General features: G+C 42.7%; 1 pseudogene; it reads right to left on the bottom strand.

Moving 5' to 3' along the window:
* Nucleotides 1-753: 753 nt before the first annotated feature.
* LOC125549683 (small nucleolar RNA Z247) lies at nucleotides 754-892 on the bottom strand (annotated as a pseudogene).
* Between the last annotated feature and the right edge of the window lie 9,191 nt (nucleotides 893-10,083).

The following is a 10,083-nucleotide window of genomic DNA, read 5'->3' as shown; positions in this document are numbered from 1 at the left end:
AGCAACATGATGCAAGGCATGGCATGGAATGCAAGATATGATGTGCAATGCATATGGGTACTCCGGAAGGAAAAAGATGACCAAGGCATCAATTTGTCAAAACTAGTATACTTCTGGAAAGATGAGGTGATTTCGGTCGAAATCGATATAAGGATCACCGGAAATGGATGCACGATTTGCAAATGACAAGCAAAACAAGAATGATGCAAATCTGCGATTAACAACACCATTGCACTTAGAATGCAACAAGAAACTATGCTACAACATTCCAACATGGCAACAAAGCATATAACCATAAAGTACACAAGAAGCTCTACAAATCATGAACACTAACTCCTGCTATTTCTCACTAGAACAAGCTCAAAATAGCATGGCAAACATGCAAAAGATATCAGTTTCACAGACTTAGAGAAAATACTAACATGTCAAAACAGCATCATAAGCAATGTTTAGAGTGAGAAAACAACATGCTACAGGAACATATAATGGCAAACAAAGGCATGGCATGCTAGTTCTAAACACATAGAATAAAACTCCCTTACTGAACTTTGGCCAAAGTTGCATGGAAAATAATGTGGCACCCATGCAAACATGGCAAGTTATATAAACAGTTTCAGACGCCATGATAGCCCCCACCAATACCACCCTTGGAAGGGTTCTAGGAATGTTTTGGAGGCCCGCGACCTTGATAGGCGGTGTTGGCAGAAGATTTGAAGGCGTCGGGGCCAGTTCCTTGGAATAGCTCGACGCGCTGATCGAAGTTGGAGATCATGCCAAAGAGCTCATCGGTGGAGACAGGATCAGTTCGCACATTGAGAGCAGAGATGATGGGCTGGTATTCCATGTTGAGACCGGCGATGATGAAGGAGATGAGTTCATCTTCACCGATGGGTTTTCCTGCTGTCGCGAGTTCATCAGACAGCGCCAGCATCTGCCCAAAGGCAGCGGCGCTGAGGGAACCCTTCTGGGTATTGGAGAGGGCAATACGGCAGTTGTTGATGCGAGACTTGGATTGGGCTGAGAACATGTTTGCCAGGGCAGACCAGATGGTGTGAGAAGTCTCGAGGGAAGCAACTTGCACCAGGACTTCTTTGGAAAGGTTACAAAGCAAGTAGGCCACGCTTTGTTGATCTTGAATAAGCCATGGGGTATCGGCGGGGTTCAGACCAATCTAATCCTTCCCATCTGAGGATTTGGTGGTGATGGTTTTAGGTGGCTCGGGAAGGGTTTCATTAAGGTACCCATATAGCCATGCTCCCGTGATCTGGGAGTTAGCTTGGGCTCGCCAGAGGATGTAGTTGGTACGTGTGAGAGGCTCGGAGATGGTGTTGTTCAGGCCAGTGGAGAGGCGTTGGCTGGAGGAGTCCATGGCGCCGGAGATGGGAGGATGGGAAGGGTGCGGGCAAAAAAATTTGGTGTGGGCGATAGGATGGAGACGATGATCGCTAGATGAGGAAGAGGGAGGCTCTGATTACCATGTTAGTTTATGTAAGCGTCTCTACCCTCATACAGTGGGCCGCGTGGTGTTTATATTGATTGGGAGAGACCCATCTCTCATAGGTTGCAACCGAAGAGATATTACAGGAGGTTTTACAGGAGGGATAAGAGAGAATAACAAGGAAAGAATCCTACTCCTACAACAACCACCTTGGCGCACAAGACAGCCCAGTGCTACCTCTTGAGCATGCGTTGGTTTTCCCTTGAAGAGGAAAGGGTGATGCAGCAAAGTAGCGTAAGTATTTCCCTTGGTTTTTTAGAACCTAGGTATCAATCCAGTAGGAGATTACACGCAAGTCGCCTAGTACCTGCACAAACAAACAAGAAATTTGCAACCAACGCGATAAAGGGGTTGTCAATCCCTTCATAGTCACTTACGAAAGTGAGATCTGATAGAGATAATAAGATAAATATTTTTGGTATTTTTATGATATAGATTGGAAAATAAAGATTAAAAAATAAAAGGCGCCAGAAATAGCTAGTTGATAGGAAAATAATATGATGGAAGATAGACCCGGGGGCCATAGGTTTCACTAGTGGCTTCTCTCAAGATAGCAAATTCTACGGTGGGTGAACAAATTACTGTCAAGCAATTGATGGAAAAGCGCATAGTTGTGAGGATATCTAGGCATGATCATGTATATAGGCATCACGTCCACGACAAGTAGACCGAAACGATTCTGCATCTACTACTATTACTCCACACATCGACCGCTATCCAGCATGCATCTAGAGTATTAAGTTCATAAGAACAGAGTAACGCATTAGGCAAGATGACATGATGTAGAGGGATAAACTCAAGCAATATGATATAAACCCCAACTTTTTATCCTCGATGGCAACAATACAATATGTGCCTTGTTGCCCCTGCTCTCACTGGGAAAGGACACCGCAAGATTGAACCCAAAGCTAAGCACTTCCTCCATTGCAAGAAAGAGCAATCTAGTCGGCCAAACCAAACTGATTATTCGAAGAGACTTGCAAAGATATTAAATCATGCATAAAATATTTCATAGAAGAATCAAATATTGTTCATAGATAATCTTGATCATAAACCCACAATTCATCAGATCTTGACAAACACACCGCAAAAAGAATTACATCGAATAGATCTCCAAGAGAATCGAGGAGAACTTTGTATTGAGATCCAAAGAGAGAGAAGAAGCCATCTAGCTAATAACTATGGACCCGAAGGTCTGTGGTAAATTATGCACACATCATCGGAGAGGCTATGGTGTTGATGTAGAAGCCCTCCGTGATCGATTCCCCCTCTAGCGGAGCACCGGAAAAGGCCCCAATATGGGTCTCACGGGTACAGAAGGTTGCGGCGGTCGAAATAGGGTTTCGTGGTGCTCTGGATGTTTTCGGGGTATATGGGTATATATAGGAGGAAGAAGTACATCGGTTGAGCTGCGAGGGGCCCACGAGGGTGGGGGGCGCGCCTACCCCCCTGGGCGTGCCCTCCTGCCTCCTGGCCTCCTGGCTTCTTTCTTGACGTCCACTCCAAGTCTCCTGGATCACGTTTGTTCCAAAAATAACTCTCCCGAAGGTTTTATTCCGTTTGGATTCCGTTTGATATTCCTTTTCTGCGAAACACCGAAATAGGCAAAAAAACAGCAATTTGCACTGGGCCTTTGGTTAATACGTTAGTCCCAAAAATAATATAAAAAGCTATATTAAAGCCCATTAAAATTCCAAAACAGATAATATAATAGCATGGAACAATCAAAAATTATAGATACGTTGGAGACGTATCACCTAGGCGTGACACAATTACATGTTTAACAAAATACAGTCGATATATATCTTTCTTTTTTGCCGGGAAGGATATATATATTTGTGTGATTAAGTAGTTGGCTACTGGTGGTGTTAAAAAAAGTAGTTGGCTACTGAAAGCATGCTCATGGAAGAACTTATTAGTTGCGATTACTTAGTAGTATATATAACTATTATCAAGGGAAAGTTGCCAATGGCTCGGGACACGCCCGTCGAGCAGCGCGTTACGGCCTCTTCATTGCCATGGCCGAAACCACCTGCGGACTGGGTTGCACTGTCTGTCGACGAAAGGTTCTCACCTTCTGATGGATCGGCGGCGGCGGGGATGATACTACGCAGGCAGGATGGCAGCGTGGTATTCGCTGCCTACTGTTGCATCTTCAACTACAACGATGCTCTAGAGGAGGAACTGCATTCAATAATGCAGGGTATGGCACTAACTATTCAACATTGTACCCTACCTATCATTGTCCATTCTGATTCCGTGGAGGCACTGGCGGCCATGAAGGGGGAAAGTCTAACCAGATCGGCATATGGCCATCTGGTAGCAGAGATTCGGCATCACATGATGGAGCAGGAGTTTATTCCGTCAAAAATTAAACGGGAACAAAATAGGGTAGCACATCGTTTGGCATTCTATAAAGTCGTACAGAGAGCACTACTGCTGTATGGCTTGGTAGAGGTCCACCATGTATTGAGGAGTTGGTGCATTGTAACCCTATTCATATGGAATAAAACTCTCTTATCATCGCAAAAAAAAACTATTTTCACAGGAAAGTGTCTCTGAGAGCTAAGAAAAATAACATTACAGTTTTGGAAACTATCCTTACTGATAATCTGGAGGACCTATACTTCTAACGAATCCGTACTATAAAACTTTGTGCTCTCGTGGCTCTAGTGTAGATCCTTCTTACATCATGTCACTTGTGCATCACTTGGTGCCCCAGAGATGAATGATACTCCTTGTCGACCCTTTGTGATCAAGAGATTAGTGATGCTCTTCACGGTATAATGGAATGCATACATTGGTGACATGATGCAATTAAGTGCATTTATTCTTAGCTATTTAATTAACTCTAAGTGTATTAATGGAGTGCATACACTGGGGACAGAGTGTATGCATTCCATTAATACCGTGAAGAATGGCCCGCTTAATTAGCTACAGGCTTCTTTTTTGTCTCGACGTCCTGGAATATGATGTGTGTGCCTGTACTAAAGTATTATGTACTCTTTCTGTAAACAAATCTAAGACGTTTTAGAGTACGTTTCAACGGACAACTATTGCCACGCGGGGGCTCACACAAGCTGATCATCTCTCACCATATTTATTTCTACTTTTGGCTGATGTGCTCCCCCTCTTGTTCAATTATGCAATCACCAAGGGAGTGCTCCAAGAGATTAAGGTTTGCATTTTGTAGATGACTGTTTCCGTTTCTTTAGTGTGATCAATCCTTGGTTATTGGGCGAATTTGAGAACATTTAAAAAAATGAAAACATTTTTTACATTGCGTACATTTAAATATTCATGAATATTTTAAAATTCAAAACATTTTTAAAACTTACAAAAAATATAAAAATATGAGTTCAAGAATGTCTTTTAAAACGTATGAACTTTTTGAATTTTTGTAATATTTTTAGATTTTGATAACATTTTTCAAATTAAAAGTCATTTTTCTAAATTTGGGGAATACTTTAGCAGCTAGAACAGAGCTAGGAAAAAGTCTGATCTTTTTTTCCTATGGAAGAGGCTCAATCAGTTTTAATACGTTAAGGCTAGGCCAGCCGAGAGGACGCTTGAAACAGAACAGATGACAACGGATGATCTTCCCTCACGCGTACCAGGGTAAATAAAAAAGATGACATCACTAAGGGCGATGAGGTGACGTGGATAGGTTTCATGTCAAGAGAATTTGTTAGTGGTGATGAACTATTTAGGTATTATAGATATGAATATTTTTAAATTTGTGAATATTTATTTAAATTCATCATTTTTTAATATTTTGGAAATTTTCTTCACAATCATTTTTTAATGTCTTGAAATATTTTATATTTTTAACAAATCGAGTAAACTCGCTTAGAGAGCGACAGATTTTTCAAAGATTTGAGAATGTTTCGTTTCTGTTTGCTTATTTAGTTTTTTTCGTTGAATGTTTTTTGGGTTTCCAATTATTGTTTTTCATTTTCCTTTGCTTTTCTTTTCTTGAAAATGTTTGCAAATATATATTTTTTACAAATTTTTAAAATGTTCATTTTTTCTACAACAATGTTAGTTTTTTTGAAAAATACATATTTTTCAAAATAATTACAAAATTTTGTAAATATTCTCAAATAAATAAATATTCATATTTTTTGGAAAACAAAAATAAAAACTAGAGTCAAACTAGTAAAACATACATAAAAATAGATGCATCATATACAAAACATCAATAATTTGACACGGTTAGCGTCAAATAGCAGCTCTCCACTGACTCCCATCACGAGCAGTCATGATAGTAAATATAGATAGTACTAGTAGTTTCGTATAGGATTCAAACATAAGTGATTAATTAGTACTAGTATATAGATAGTAGTAGTTTCTCAAAAAAATGTGGATAGTAAATATCTTGTGTAAGGATAAATGCATAGCTACTGCATGCATACCCATGGAAGAATTTATTAATTGTGATTAATTAGTACTCCCTCCTTCCTTCTATATATGGCCTAATGCGTTTTTCAAGACCACCTTTTACTATTGACAAGATTAATAGTACATGAGATGTATAATGTGAAAATTGTATCATTGGAAGCTCCTTTCACATACGAATTTAACTGTATGCTTTGTGTAAGTTGTATGTCATATATTATTACTCTAACATTTGGTCCTATATAGATGAAAGGAGTATATATCTTTGTCGAGCATTTGATTCAAACACAAGAAATTTTATCTAGAAAAACATGGGCCCGTCCCATTTCTCAAAACAAAATTAAGCCCGTCTCATGGGTTTCCCTCTCCAAAGAAAACATCACACTATAGGGAATCACCAGTGGCCCGGCCCAACTAGCATGGCAGTAAGCGTAGTTGAGGTTTTTGCGATTTAACTAGATTAAGAAAATTCTACTAAAAATAGACTAAGAAAATAAAAAGGTTCTACTAAAATATAATTTATAAATCATATTTGATAATAAGTGTATATATCATAGTAGTATATTCTCTATTTTGTATACTGTTTTAAAATAAAAATGTGCCACCATATTTGGAAAATGTTCATACCTGCTAAAAATGTTCTCACTGAGTAAATTAAATTTCCATGCAACTTAATATGATTGAATGGGAAATTAGCTTAAAACTACTTTTCATGGTTCATACTATACGGTGAAATATGCACATTTGTCGATTTGAAATCACATGTGTCAAAAAATTCCCTCACTTTATTAAATTGTTTGCCAGATAAATAAATAAAAATACAATACATACACAAATGGAAAATACTTCATACGAAAAATGGGAAAATGTTTCACAATCACTAAAAAATTTACATACTTACCTAATAAAATATTCAAGTGTGTATAATTAAATGTTCATGCAACTTCTGGAAAAAAATCAACGAGGGAATTTGTTTTCGAATGGTTCTTTTTAATATTTCATCTCAAATTGATTCCTTTTTAGTTTTCAAACTAATTATTCGAACTTGCTAGGAAAATATAAACTGGATTTGTATGGCTTTCATTGGACCAGATGGACATGCCGCTAGAAAGATCCATCCCCAACCGATGCAACGCACCTGAGAGCCTCACCATCACTGTTGTGGCACCGCGGGCTTGTGTCGGTCTCCATCATGCAGAACTACACATGCAAACCTCACGCAAATTCACGATCTTCGCCGTGCCATCGAGGAGGCACTACCAAGGATGTAAGCACCGTTGCCCACCCATATATTGTCGTGTATCTACTAGACCTGGGATTAGGTGGCCAGATCCGGCAACGTATGGCCACCACCTACTAGAAGGAGATTAGAGGTGGAACCAAGATTTCTCACAGGCTAAGGCTAAACCTAACTGACTATCAACAAAAACTCAAAAAATAACTAACTGACTAATTAGTGAAGACTTGCTTAACAAATAGATTAACAAATTGCAGTGTTGCGAACATGGTTTGGTACCTAATTAGTGAAGACTTGCTTAATCCGAGGCCATCATTTCTCCACCAGCAATAGTAGAAGGATTTGGATATGCAAACATAAAATCGCATATCTAAAATCAAGACACTTGACATAGACTAAGTCAATTGCTCATATGAAATTTGCAAAAAAAAGAACATATTATACCATTAACATGAAGACCACGTGGTAGTAGCCCCTTGCGTTTCCTCATTTTTTGATAGCTCTGTATTTGAACAAATCTAAGATAAGAATTTTGGGACAAAGGAAGTATAAATGAAATAGGGAAAACAAAATTAGAAGATAAGCTACATATTACCTGGACAGTGTGTGTTGGCCTGGGTGCCTCTGTGCATACGCTGCAATTTAAAACTAGACTAGATGGAGAAGAATAAGAGGCGGGTGGTCAGGACGCCGGACCCGGCGGCCGGCGCAACGGGAATCGCGTGTTGATGACGGCGGCGGTGCAGGGCATGGGTGCTCCGTTCGAGCGAGGCGAGGCAAAGGTTTCTCTGTTGTGAGGAATTTTCTTACTTTCTTGACTTGATTAACTAACGACCGGGCTATAGATCACAAATCGAAGCGTCAAGCGTTGTCTAGTGGGTGATTGACTCTCTGTTCTCATCTATCGACGGAGTTGCCCTAACGGGCTGAAGGCTTGCACGTCTATGCGAAGAGTGGGGATGGGCTTCTTTGTATCACAAATTCTAAAAATTCTACTACTATGTGTATAGGTACTAATTGGTCCACGCCTGGGGCTACAACCCCAGTTTCCCCAGGCCTGATTTTACAACGACAACTCTACCATGGACCCAAGGGCTAGTAAGATTGCACACCATGCCTCCACGCCGCCTCGGCAGCATGCGCCTCCGCGCATGATGAAAGCCATGTTCCCGCCAACTTTGCCCGTGGGCATCCCCCGCGAGTGGCGAGGGAAGAAAATGATTCTTGCCAATGTTTTTTTACAGTTAGATTCTTGACAATGTGGATGATTAAAAACTGTGAAAGGATCGACACATGAACAACTGAATAAAATGAAATATGACAAATCCAAATATATATAGGACAACACTATTCTAATCCTAAGATTAGAATAGTTATTCTGATCACGCCATGCCTATATAGGAGGCGAGGAGGAACTCCCGAACTTCGACCAAACAAAAAAAATGACCGTCTGTCCCCAGCTCCCGTACCTCGATCCCCACATCCCGCACCTCGATCCCCAACACCAACCCACCCATCGGCGACCCCCTCCCCACCCGCCGCCGGGGACCACCCAACCGCCGCCGCCGCTTGCAACCCGTGCATCGGGATTTAGCCACCGAGGCGCCTCCACCTCCCGCGGCCTCTTTGCCGGCCTCCTCCCACGGCCCCTCTGCCGGCCTCCTGCCGTGGCCCGGCTACCTACCGTGCTCCTGTGGCGACGCCCGACCAAACGACGCCGGTGCGCCTCCCACCTCCACCTCCTCCCCACGCGCTGTCGCCTCTGCCTCCTATTGGCGCGGCGTCGTCCCTGCTTCCTTCCAGCGCGCCACCGCCCCAGCCTTTATCCGGCGAGACGCTGCCCGCGCCTCCTCATGGCGCACCGCCGCCACAACTACTTCCGGCGGGCCTGGCGTGCCTGTTGGGGAACGTAGTAATTTCAAAAAAATTCCTACGCACATGCAAGATCATGGTGATGCATAGAAACGAGAGGGGAGAGTGTGTCCATGTACCCTCGTAGACCAAAAGCGGAAGCGTTAGCACAACGCGGTTGATGTAGTCGTACGTCTTCACGATCCGACCGATCAAGTACCGAACGCACGACACCTCCGAGTTCTGCACACGTTCAACTCGATGACGTCCCTCGAACTTCGATCCAGCCGAGCTTTGAGGGAGAGTTCCGTCAGCACGACAGCGTGGTGACGATGTTGATGTTCTACCGTCGCAGGGCTTCGCCTAAGCACCGCTATGATATTGTCGAGGTGGACTATGGTGGAGAGGGGCACCGCACACGACTAAAAGATCCAAGAGATCAATTGTTGTGTCTATGGGGTGCCCCTCTCCTCCGTATATAAAGAGGGAGGAGAGGGCGGCCAAGGGGAGGAGGCGCGCCCAAGGGGGGAGTCCTACTCCCACCGAGAGTAGGACTCCTCCTTTTCCTATTTGGAGAGGGAGAGGGAAGGCAGAGGAAGGAGGGAGGAAGGAAAGGGGGGCGGCCCCCCTTCCAATTCGGATTGGGCTTGGGGGGCGCCCCCCCTTGCTCCTTTCCCCTCCTTTCCACTAAAGCCCATTAAGGCCCATATACCTCCCGGGGGGGTTCCGATAACCTCCCGGTGCTCCGGTATTATCCCGATCTCACCCGGAACCATTCTAGTATCCAAATATAGTCGTCCAATATATCGATCTTTACGTCTCGACCATTTTGAGACTCCTTGTCATGTTCGTGATCACATCCGGGACTCCGAACTACCTTCGGTACATCAAAACACATAAACTCATAATATAACCGTCATCGAACTTTAAGCGTGCGGACCCTACGAGTTCGAGAACTATGTAGACATGACCGAGACACGTCTCCGGTCAATAACCAACAACGGAACCGAGATGCTCATATTGGCTCCTACATATTCTACGAAGATCTTTATCGGTCAAACCGCATAACAATTCCCTTTGTCATCGGTATGTTACTTGC

This window comes from Triticum urartu, chromosome 3A, assembly GCF_056163025.1.
Source record: "Triticum urartu cultivar PI428250 chromosome 3A, HENAU_Tu73, whole genome shotgun sequence".
Taxonomy (NCBI): domain Eukaryota; kingdom Viridiplantae; phylum Streptophyta; class Magnoliopsida; order Poales; family Poaceae; genus Triticum; species Triticum urartu.
Note: the sequence above shows the minus strand (reverse complement) of the source record. Positions and strands in the feature narration are given on the sequence as shown.